We start from the raw sequence: 13,267 nt of genomic DNA, 5'->3' as shown, positions 1-13,267 counted from the left end.
TTTTGGGACATACCTTGCAGCCAATCCTACTCTGTTAATTTATTTTCATGGTAAAAACATTTTGTTAATTTGTTTTCATGGTAAAAAGCAGAGAGCAAGAGCATTGTAACAAGCAGAGAGGAAGAGAGTAGAGTGTAATAGAAAAGGGCTTTTCAGAATTTCTTTTGTCTCATTGTCTCTCCCCTCTCGACATCTTCTTCACAGCCTCATGGGTATTATTTTAATAAGTTAGTTTCAGAGCGAACGTATACTTCTACAAATTGGTATAGAGCGGATTGTTATTTTCAACAAATTGGTATCGGAGCGAATTTTATTTCAACACTCTTTATGTATTTGTCCAGAAAAGATGAACAAAAAAAAGTGTCATATTCTTCTTCATATATGACGAAAACACATGTAAAACTTGATACTCACTCCATTCAACAAAACGTCCATAAAGTTCCAATCTTTTTTTTTCTTACTGTTTCGAGAGACATGCATGAATCCGCCCCTATCTTAAATTTTGACTAAAACCATGTTTTCACATTTTCTTTACTGACCGTCCAAATTCATCGCTAACAGATATTGTCCGTTTTGGTTCGTTACGTATTGTTGTTAGTCTCACAACTTTAAAGCGCGTCTGATTGGAAGAGGTATCCACACCCTAGATAAAACCTCTCCAACTGAGGTGAGATTTCACAATCCACCCTCCTTGGGGGCCAGTGTCCTCATTGGCACACTGCTCGGTGACTGACTCTGATCCCATTTATAATAGTCCAAACCCATCGCTAGCAGATATTGTCAACTTTGGTCAGTAACGTATCACCGTCAGCCTCACGACTTTAAAACACGTTTGATGGGGAGAGTTTGTACACCCTAATGGAATTTCACATAATGGTTGCAAACAAAATTTGTAGTGATACACTGAAATTCCTCGCAAGCTTGAACTTTGGTAGGAGCAGAGAATTGGTTCCAAAGCTCCTTAATTAATTCTCAAATTGAATCTGTCTGCACTATCAGTGGTCAACTCCTATTCCCTTTTTGTGAGAAAGGAAAAGTCAAAGTTTAGAACTCAATTAATTAAGCCCCCATTAAGAATTCTAATTAGTTTGTTTTTATATTGGTCAATTGGGAGCCGAAAAAGGGGCCTCCACTCCACTGCTTTGGTGGGCTTCACAGTAACTCATAGCACTCCTTAACGCTCCTCCTATAAATACCTCTTTAGTTTATGCTGTTCTTGCATATACTCTCTCTTCACCCTTCTCAGTACAGCTTGGTTGGAATTTGTTCAACTTCAAATCTATGGCGCCAACCAAGCTAAGCTTTGCCTTTCTTTTCACTGCCCTTATAGTTTTATGTTATGTTACAGATTCTGTCCTGAGCAGGCCATTGAAAACCGATACAAATCACCAACTCTCTGAGAGGCCTGCAAAAGACGGTCATTTCCAATTCCATGGTGAAAGTGTTGAGGAAGGAAACGGAACAACCAACCCGAACCCTCCTACAGCAGCTGCGGTGGGTTCGTCTCCCGGTCGGAAGATGGATGACTTCAGGCCAACCACCCCCGGGCACAGCCCTGGAGTTGGCCATTCCATTCAGAACTAAAACTGCAGTATTATTATTATTGGTTATTTCTCCACAAGGAACAAAAAAGAAAGATGAAAGGGTGTTGCATCCGTCATAATGTAAGCTATATATATGATTTATGAATGCATGGATTGAATTTTTATTTGGTATGAATATTGTGTTGTGCTCGGAGCATCGATAAGACGTCAGTTACCATTTCAAAAGGTTGATGGACGAATAACTATTTCACTTATGAAACATTTCATGTCGGGCCAGAAAAGGCAAAGTCGGTCCTCGTGTGATATATGTGCTAAGTTTTATAGCTAGCCTAATGGAAGTTTTATGTAATTACTTGGATTATTGGTTTGATGAAAGAAATGTAAAAACATTATATAGCTGTCAATGGCAATGGCAATGGAAATGAGTATGTAAGAATATTTCCATATACATATCATGGGTACGTACCTTTACGTTTCGTATAAACTTAATATTCAAAATCCATAAGACCCTATTGGAGTGTGAAAATCTCTTCCTAACAGACACGTTTTAAAACTGTGAGGCTAACAGTAATACGTAACAGACCAAAATGGACAATATTGACTATTCAAATGGTATCTGAGCCAATCACGGGATGGTACGAGACACTAGTTGGAGTAGGGCTAGACCCTCTCCATAATAAATGCGTTTTAAAGCTGTGAGACTGATAGCTATACATATCAACATCGCTGGGATAGCAAATGCTCATACTTCTTCCTTTTTTGTCGTTCAACGGTCAAGAATACCATCCTCATGGAGATGTCTATGTCCAAAGCATGGCTCGTACACACTTGTTGGCATATAACAATCCTTTTCATATTGCCAAAAAAATGGTATGGATTGTCCACTTTACCCAAAATTGTTATGTTAATGAAGTAATATGTAAGGTCTTCTAATAAAGTAAACAGAAAACAGAATTTGTATAGTTTATACAAAGTGATTAAAAGGACGAGATGATTAATGGAATAATGACCCTTTTGACATAGAAAAACTTGGAAAACCTTTTGTCATTAGTTTATTGAATCACCAAAAAGGCCTACTTCACAGCAACTGCTTTTGCCTGTGCTCCACAGCTTGGCACTATATATTCAACACAGAATCACAATCTTTCTTTTTCTTTTTCTTTTTCTTTTTCTTTTTCTTTTACATTTTCTTTTTCATTGTTTAATGGCAAAACTAGTGGGAGAGAGGGTTCCCTATATTGTGGAACAACTGAAGTGGGTCCTAATGGAGGAAGATCCTGATATCAATTTGAGGTATTATAATTTAAAAATCAGGTCTAATACTATGGGATGGCTGCTGCAACAGAGCTTCAAGTGGAGCTGAGGCATGCCACTAACCTTATTTATCTCAGTCTTATGATCATCATCATTACTTCTTTTGTTTTCTAATCAAAAAGAGTTATTCACTATTTGATTTCAAAGTTATTGATTCACTTATGACACAACCAAGTGGTGTGGACCCTCATTTCTTTGGCAATAGACAGACAGAGGTGGGTTGACTCAGTAAATTGAAAGTGTGAAGACAATATATAGATGTGAATGTAAATGTTTTTTAAGGTTGTAATGAGTATGTAGTGTTGGAGTTGAAAGTGTTGCATTAAAATATAATAGTGATGATGTGAATAAATTATATGGGAAAGGGCACACGAGTGATTATATTAGTAGGAATGGTGAGAGATTCGGTCAAATATACAATTCCTCTGTTTATGTGAGCCGTCCATTGCTAATACCTTCTTTGTATTAGTGGTAGCTGCTTCAAAGACCCCTTCGTATTTTATTATTATAAACTAATACCTTTCAATATTCAATCATATCAATGCACTTCCCTTCTACTACTTCTCTCAACTACAGGCACTCATGTTTTTTAATATTATATTCTAAATATCTCACCAATATTCAATGGGGAGGTTTCCAAAAATTATATGCTAATTTGGTTTGATTCGATCAGATCTTACGTTTGGTTGTATGAAGGTGTGGAAATCTCTCTCTACTAGTAGCTATTTACAACGGTTTACACTATGCTTCATTCAAATGAACTATAGAATCTATTTCAAAATTTTAGTTAATGGCAGGTTAGAAATAAACCTGGTCTAAGTTTATAAATAATGATATTACAAGAGTGATGTACTATAATTGAAGTTAATGCATTTATGGTTGATGAGCACACCTACAAGCTCAAACTCGATAATGACCCTAAAATTCTTCACAGTCCAAGTCCACCACTAGCAGATATTGTCATCTTTGACTTGTTATTTAAAAATGCGTCTACTAAGAAGAGGTTTCCACACCCTTATAAGAAATATCCGGTAAATGGCTCTGATATCATTTGTAATAACTCAAGTTCGCCGCTAATAAATATTGTTACTTTAGTCTATTACTTATCATCGTCAACCTCATAATTTTAAAATGCATTTACTACGAAAAGGTTTTCATACCCTTATAAGTAATCGACGTAGGATCTCACATTGTACAAGAACAAACATAAAATAAAACTCAAAAGTTCCACCGAGTGACATTAAGATCAGATTTGATAACTATTTGATTTATGATTACTTTTTATTAAGAAAAGCATGAAAAAGTTCTCCTCGAGGGTCCTTGGCTCTATAGTTGGTGCGTGGTCTGCAAAGCGAGATCTTTTGAAATAATTGCTTCTGCAAACAAACAAACACACAAATTATGTATTAGCAAGTACCTAACGCACAGTTGGTCGTGAGAATGTGTGCGGTGATAAAGTATTGAACCATGGGAAGATCTTTGATTGATTTGGCCCACACATGGAGAGGAAGGCCGCAAATATAGTAATAATGGAAGGCAGGTGGATCTTCTGGTGTCCTCAATAGCCGCCTGCCCCTTCTACTACCTTTTCTGCGGCCTCCTCTTCCAGTACTAACTCAAACCTCAACCCTTCACTACTCAACCATGTGCTCCTCTTCTTCTCTTCTAACTCTTCACTTTTAAGCTGCACATCCTTTGTCTTAAACTTACTCAACACTAAGAATCTCCTGCCCATGTGGTTCTTGTTGCATTGGCTTTCACTGTTTTTTTTTTTTTTTTTTTTTTTTTTTTAATAACTTGGAGAACTTTTGGGAGAGGGCAAAAAAAAAGGAATTTTTAGGGTTTTGCGAGGTAGGTTTTGTAAGAACCAACTTGCTCATTTTTTAAATAAGAAAAGGGATACGTTCATTTGCCTTCTACTTTCTCATCTTCAAATTTCATATGCCCTTTCACCAACTTCAAAGTGTGTTGTATTTGCATGGTTTGAATCCCATTCAAACCACATCAATAAAAATAAACCCCACTTATAACTAGGGTGGGTTGGAGCGCCCTTCGGATCTTCAAATTCGTACCATTGATTCGCTAACTAATTTTCTTTAAAAAATTTCATACCAATAAAAATAGTGTTCTTTTTAGATTTTCACGCCCTTGCAAAAAATGCTTGATTCTAAGATTTCACGTTGGTTGAAGAGTAGAAACGAAACATTCCTTATAAAGTGTAGAAATCTCTCCCTAGCAGACATGTTTTAAAACTGTAAGGCTGATAGCAATAGCTAAAGTAGACAATATTTGCTAACGGTGAGCTCGAGCTATTACAAATAATATCATGTCCAATCACTGGATGGGCACTGATGGGAGTAAGGCTAGACCTTCTCTAGAGTAAACGCATTTTAAAACCACTTATTACATCAAAATTTAACTAGTAACCACTGAGTTGTTTTCCCTTTAGGTTGGTATTCTAGGAATAAAAGTCATATTAAACGTAATAGAATTGAATGAATTGGAACACATAAGGATGAGCAAGTGATGGCAGCCCGTTGGTTTGAAATCTTGAGAAATATATTATTCTTTGTTAGCACAGCAAAGTTTGTAGTTTTGACCACTCCTTCGAATCTTCCTTAGTGTTGGGGGCGACACTCCACATATTTTTTTTCCCTCTTCCATGTTTCATGTCTCTCTGTCTTTGTTCTTTTTACTTGTTACACATTTTAGGGCTCTTCAAGAGACCTCCAATGAGCTCTATAAATACCCTAAACCAACTCAACGATTCTACATGCCTTCCAAACCTTTATTCTCTCTTTCCTTCTCTTTTAATCCATTTTCATTGCATTTTTTCTCTCTACCTGAGATCAAAATGGCCACTCACTTCTTAACCTACTTCTTTGCGTTCCTCATTTTGTCCCACCAACTTGTTCTCATTGAAGCAAGGAGTCTGAAAGTAAACAGCATCAATCCAGACACTCCCAAAACCATAACCAATTCAGAACCCCAAAACAGCATTAACAACGATGCTAAAAACACCAAGAAGCTGCACCATAGAATTGCCGATGGCTTTGTGGATGCCTTTCGCCCCACCACGCCCGGCCATAGTCCTGGCGTTGGTCACTCCATTCAAAACTGATTACCAACTTAATGGAACGTTATGTGTGGCCTATGGGGACGTCCTTTTTCTTTTTATTTTTCCTTCAAATCCCTCCTCTTTTTGCATGGCTCTGACCTATCCCGTATAAAACTGTCAACCACATTGGAGCAGTCTATGCGAAATCGCATATTTTTCATGTTGTAATCTTAAGCTGGATTGATAGTGTATTTTTCATTTCATTTTCGTGTGTATGTATCTTAAAGGGTCATTTGAAGTATTATTAAATCATTGTAAAAGTTAACCGTATTGAAGTTTTATTTCATTCTCGACTATCTATGTTACCTATATAGATAATATAGCATATGATAAATTATCTGTTTCATTTATTCTCGGAATTTTGATAGGGTCCAGCACGGTAGCTAGGGCTAGCAACCATTGAGGTAGGGTTAGGGTTAATAAGCATGTGGGTGGGGTTGCATGAATATGCATATATCTTTCTTTCTCTTTGTCTATCCTAATCTTTGTTAGCTATGAATATGAATTGATTTGAAAGAATATATTTAAGGGAATATACTCACCATGTTCCTCCACATCACCAAGAGATATCATATGTTTGTAAGGAGATGACTAATTTTTTCCCTAAACCCTAAAAGGACGCCCCCAAGAGGATTATCAATAATCTTATTATTTCAACTCTCAATTGTACTTAAGCATCAACGAGATTATAACCAATACAAAGTCCAAAAAATCGAAGAGAGAAAAAGGGATGGTGTGAGATCCCACATCGGTTGGAAAGAAGAACAAGTGTCAATAAGGATACTGGGCCTCGAAAGTGGGTAGATTGTGAGATATCACATTGATTGGAGAGAGGAACAAGTGTCAATGAGTATATTGGCGAGAGTAACTAAGCATCTGTTAATAAGGATATGAAAACTTCTCCCTAGTAAACGTGTTTTAAAAATCTTAAGGGGAAGTTCGAAAGGAAAAAACGAAAAAATTTTAGTATTTCTCAACGTCATTTGATGATATACTTTTGTACTCGGTAATTCAACTCTGAGAGCATGACATCCAAATATAAAAATTTGAAGAGATTTGAAGACACATGCAGGGCACTTGGAAAGTATTGGACAATAAAATTGAGTGTCATTTAGTACATTCATAGGGCCGCCATTTACTTTGCCTTTGTTGTAATATAATGTCATTAAATACCTGAGCTTGTCTTCTCGCTAACTGTGTGTCCGTATGGTATAAAAAAATGGGCAAGTTGGGTCCTAAAAGGTACCCTTTTTAGCGTTTGATACTAACAACACCACAGTGGTTGCATCCATAGAATATCAAAAAGAAAAAGGACGACAGCAAAACAGCAAGGCAGCCACTTTCCCTAAGCCTCGGAACTCCCTCTCATCTCTCCCTCTCTCTTTGACCTTTTTATTTTACCTTAATTTTGGGTAACCGCCACAGAATCTGCTTTCCTTGTTTTACTTTTTGTGTGTCTACTAATCATCATGCACCTCGCATGCACTTCCATTTTAAGCTCATTAAATTTTGTATTACTTTGCTATTAAAGCCTCTACGCATCAAGTTAGGTTTGTGTCCCTTCTCAATAATTCAATGGGATTGTCACTTTTATAATCATTCTTTTTTAATTTTTTTTTTTCTTTTTCTTTTCTTTTCAGCATCAGTCAATCGATGAACTGAAATGGGCAGGCATCATTCAATCATTTAATTGAATTGATGGAAAACCCTTTTCTCCTTTTTGCGAGCTTCATTCTTCTTCAAGATTTTGGACAGTGGGGAACTCTGATTTGATTGCACTTCAATGAATCCAGGACACTGTCTTAATATATCATTATAAAGAAAAATTAAAATATTACTTACTTATGATATTTTTTTCTTTTTTATTGGAGTAAATTCCAGTATCCCAATGAGGATTCTTAAAAAGTAAAAGAAGTGAAGGTTGCTTTTTGCTCAAAATAAAATTGTTAGAACTATTATTTTATGAACAAGATCAGATTTTGTGTAGCTTGTAGTTTTAAAAATAGCAAAAGGAAAATTTACAAACGGGTAGTCTAAAATAATCGAACCAAATGAACGGCAGACAATTGATGGAGAAGATAGTGGGAATGTTGTTGGGAGTGGTAGAGGGTGCATGTGGAATAGTGGGAAGGACACTTTGAAATATATCAAAAACCACAAACCCAGAATATAGCCCTATACCTGCGTCAAAGGTTAAAACTAACCGGAGGTCTTTTGTGCATGTTTCATTCTCCTCTCGAACCGATATAAAACTTCATAATTCACTCTCTTGGGGACCTGACATGTATTGCCGTAAGCCTCACAGCTTTAAAACACATTTCTTAGAGAGAGATTTCTATACGTTTTCCCCTCCAATCAACGTGGGACTTGAGAGGTTCTAAACCTTTGAAAATATTTGTAAACATACCTATAGGCTACCTAGCCTAGTACTAGGCTACTCTCATTAGAATATTTTATTAACATTACATTATTTATTAAAAAGTGAACCAAAAAAGTGAGAAAGATAGGCCACCAACGAATATGGTCATGAAAATTACCTATACTATTAGCGGTAGGCTAAAGTGATGCATATTTATTATTAATTGTTGAAGGGTTTCTCTTAAACACTTAATATACTTATTTGTTTATCTATGCAACAAACCCATGTATATATAATATAGAAGCTTAGGTTCAAAGCTTATTCAGTACACACAAAATAGATATCATTTCAACTTCAAAAAAAAAGCTTCTTCTTCTTCTTCTTAATATTCTCTCTTTTGTTTCTCTCCGAATATATATCCAAACGATGAAGACAAGTCGAGGGCTTTCTGGGGTTTGCGTTTTCATTCTTGTTTTGGTTTCATGTTTAAGCCACGAGGGTGTTCACGTAGTAGAATGCCGGCATCTCAAGTCCTCTAGATGCAAACAATGCTCCAAATTGGTCAATCCCGCCGGCGATGTGGGTTTTGCCGGAAATCGTCAACAATTTAAGACCAGCAAAGCAGAAGTACCTCTTGACTTCCGTCCCACGACGCCTGGGCACAGTCCTGGAGTTGGCCACCGTATCAACAATTGAACCAGCCTCTGTTTCAGCTTTTGTTTTTCCTCCTTCCCTTGTAATCTGTTCAGTCGGTGGTCGCTTTCTTGATTAAAAACCAACCCAAAGAAGAAAAAAAACCCCAAAAATTGGTAATAAATCTCAAAGCATTACGAGAATCAAAAGCAAATGTAAACCCTCCAATACATTCGTTTAACACTGGCCATTCTTTTCAGTGTTGACTTAAATTTGAATCATGATGTTTTAATACGTGAATTAGTAGGATCATATAATGAATGAACACCCTTGTTGGTAATCAAAACAAATTAAAGAAGCTTGAAAAGTTTGGAACTTTAAAGCTAGCTTTTTTTTTTATTTTTTTTATTTATTATTTTTTTTTTTTAAATTGAATAGTGACCGTTAAATTAGTTGAAGTAATTAAGCACACCGCCAACAAAACACTAATCTTATCTCTTTAATTTACATAAATATATAAACATATATATCTCATGGATCAACATGAAACTATATGTCTGAAAAGATGCTTAATAAATTTCATTTCATGGAACAACAATGGTTTCGGCCCCACCAAACAAAACAGCACTTGTGAAATTTGATCGCAAAACTTAGCAACTTGAAGCATGTGCTCTGTTTTATTTAGGGTATATATATATATACACACGCGCGCACACGTCACATGTTTGTTTATATGATGTCGTTTTCTCTTCGATTAATATTATTATTCACTCTAACGATTATTTAAAATGTTCTATCTTTTCATAATCACGTCTCTAAATGTGGCGATATCACAGTCTACAAGTTGCATTCTAACGCCATGAATCAAGAAATTCGAGTGTAACAGCCTAAATCCAACGTTAGTAGATATTATTCGTTTTGGTCCGTTAAATATCACCGTTAACCTCACGATTTTAAAACGTATCTACTAGAGAGAAGTTTCCACACTCTTATAAATAATGTTTTGTTACCCTCTTCAACCAATGTGGGATCTCACATCGAGTAATAGACAAAGGCGTTGGTCCGTGCCTTAAAGTCAATCACCTACGCAAGTGTATAAAAAGACACCGTGAATATTTGCGCCCAATGTTTTTTTTTTTTTTAGACTTTCCCAAACAAAAGGAAAGATATGCCGAAAATATATACATATTAATCTGACTTAAACATATCATATCTCAAATGATTGGATATATCATAATGTTTTGATTCTATTGATTGGAAAAGGAAATAAATGGGAATATAAGAGAGGACTTAGGCAAAACACCACTATTTTTGTTCACTCAATGTGTACTATTGTCCATCAGTCTAATAAAAGATTAATGTTGAGATTCCATTATTATTCTACAACCAAACTAGATGGGCCAACTTAAAGTAATGTTGAGATTCCAAGCCCATTAATACTAAGGAGGCCCAAGCCCAAAGCTTAATTAACATTATAAATTTTAAAATTCTAATTAATTGTTTCAACTAACCCTAAATAAATAAAATTTATTTTTATTATAAATTATGGTCCTTTTTATCAACTTCAAATATACATTTACATACAAGTTAATTAGTCCAAATCAAATTTGACGCTTTTCAATTAATAGCCAAAGAAAAATCAGTTACCCTAAACCTAAGTTTGCTTAATGATGAAGATTTGTGTTAGATAAATCATCAAAATTGATTTTACAATTTTATAATTTATTTAAGAAATAAAATTAACGCTTCGACTCATTAATAAACTATTATATCGTAGAGTAATAATAGAGGAGATTAAAAAAATGTGAGCACTTGTAACAATGATAGCATATATCGACTTTAGTGACGAGTCTAAAGTCAAAATATTAGACTAAATTTCTTTTTTCGAGAATATCAAAATACATCAGGTTACTTTTAGCATTGAAATTGGAAATAAATATTTAATTCTCCAATGAAACAAAGTTTTCTAGGGAAGTGAATTATTTGAAGGAAGTGTAATTAAACTTGATTTTGACTTTTATTATATAAAAATCTAACTTATTTTCGTACCTAATCTTATAAATTATTGATATTTTTTAATCCACCATTTACATTGTGACATGTGGCAAACAAATATATATATATATATATATATATATATATATATATATATATATATATATATATATATATATATATATAACAATGCGAAGTTTTCATTAAAGATTTATAATTAATATTAAAATAATTGGAGACATCATGGGAGGGTGTATAGTTCAGCTTTTTACGATATTTTTAATTTTTATAAAATTATTGACATATTTCAACTCATATAATATATATATATAACCAATTCTGGGAGGCTGCGTGAAAGTTGTCGTGATCAAGACACTACAACTTGATGTCTTCAAAGGTTAGGTTAATGAAGCTCAGCTACTAATGTAATTAAGTAACCTACATTGATTGATACATTCGGTTGACAATGTATTTTTTGTTACAATCTTTTTGTTGTATCTTTTTTTTAACAACTATTTATTTTGTAATAGTTTAAGCTCATTGCTAACATATATTGTTTCTATTAGTTCCTTATGTATTCGTCAGCTTCACGATTTTAAAGTGCGTCTACTGAAGAGAGATTTACACATCCTTATGTGTAATGTTTTATTTTTATCTCTAACCTATGTGAGATTTAACAATCCATTTTCTTGGGAGCCGAGCACCCTCGCTAGCACGTTGCCCCATGTCTACCTCTGATACAATTTATAATAATTTAAACCTACCATTAATAGATATCGTCGTCTTTAAATTTTTCGAATCGAGTTTAATTTAGACCATTAAGGCTGATTATGAAGTTAGGAGACAATTAATATATTTAATGACAAAAACTATTATATTGGGATTGAGAAATTGAAAAAAGATTGAATAGACGGCGGAGTCGATGGGAGGAGGAGGAAGAGGAAGAGGAAGAGGAGGTAGGAATAAAGGGAAAATTACAAAAAAGTACATTTGCTTTTGGGGCAGGAAATGGGTCCCACCTTCCCACAAGGCGAATAACCAAAGGACCGAGTAAGTAATTTGCCTTGCTCTTTACGCTGTCGAGGAGAGTGGGGGCCACAATCAATCTCCGTCGTCCGAAATACGAACAATAGAATTAGTCCCTCGAATCCGACGGTCTTGGTTGCTTCCTTAACATATATTTCTCAAAAATGATTTATGATACATTAGCGGGAAAGCATACCAGGCAGGGAAAGAAAGGCTGCTCGATCTCCTGTAAGGCCAACCCTCAACGGCGAGCTCACCAGGCAATGCTATAAGTCCGATAGAAGTCCAAGGTTTCGTCTACTACGGACCAGGAAGCTCTTGGAGGAGCTAACACGAAATGAGAAATACATGGATTACGGCAACATTCGCAACTACCAAAGTGCACTAAACCTAGTAGAGATCTTCGACCTAACGATAATGGAACTTCAAGCCCATTTAATCAATCTGCTTTGTACCTTATGCCCGGAATCGGAGAAAGAGGCATTCCTTTTATGCCCAGAATCTGAGAAAGAAAGAAAGAGGCTTTCCTTTTATGAACCTATATAATTGATACAAAAAGAATGGAAAGAAACCTTTCTCAGACCTACTTTCACACAAAAAAACTCAAACATACACATTACATAAAATATACACTTCTCTAAACACCAACTGAAACATTAATCACACCTACATAATACACCACATGTACACACTTACACAAACTAACATTTCTACCCCACCTTATCGAAAATCAAACACACTATTCTACCCCACCTTATCGAAAATCAAACACACAATTGTACCCCACCTTATCGACAAAACAACATATTAGGGGAATAAAAACACAACATTCTACCCCACCTTATCGAAAATCATTATACCTCCTTCAATCAGTAAAAGGGTGTCAGTCTTGGTGTTTAGAGAAGTGTATATTTTATGTAATGTGTATGTTTGAGTTTTTTTGTGTGAAAGTAGGTTTGAGAAAGGTTTCTTTTCTTACTGGGGCACATTTTGTGTGGAGTACTTTATGTTCCTAAATTGCTGCTTTTCATTTCATTAGAATTAGAACACGTTGATTTTAATTTACGGGAGCTACGGAGAGGACACGTAAGCAAGGCGACAGCTGAGAGGAGTCAGTTATTAGGAGTTTTTTTCCCACGTGGCAGTGTATTTATTACAACAATGACCGGTTCCAAGTTGGTGGAGGGAAAATTTTAGGACAAGAAGGTGCCAAATGCGTCTCACTCCCATGTGCTTTCTACAGCTTTACAAAAGTCAATTCATAATTAATGTTCAACT

Source organism: Cucurbita pepo, chromosome 10 (assembly GCF_057944985.1).
Source record: "Cucurbita pepo subsp. pepo isolate OVF chromosome 10, ASM5794498v1, whole genome shotgun sequence".
NCBI classification, from domain to species: Eukaryota; Viridiplantae; Streptophyta; class Magnoliopsida; order Cucurbitales; family Cucurbitaceae; genus Cucurbita; species Cucurbita pepo.
The sequence above is the reverse complement of the archived record's forward strand: the minus strand, read 5'-3'. Positions refer to the sequence as shown.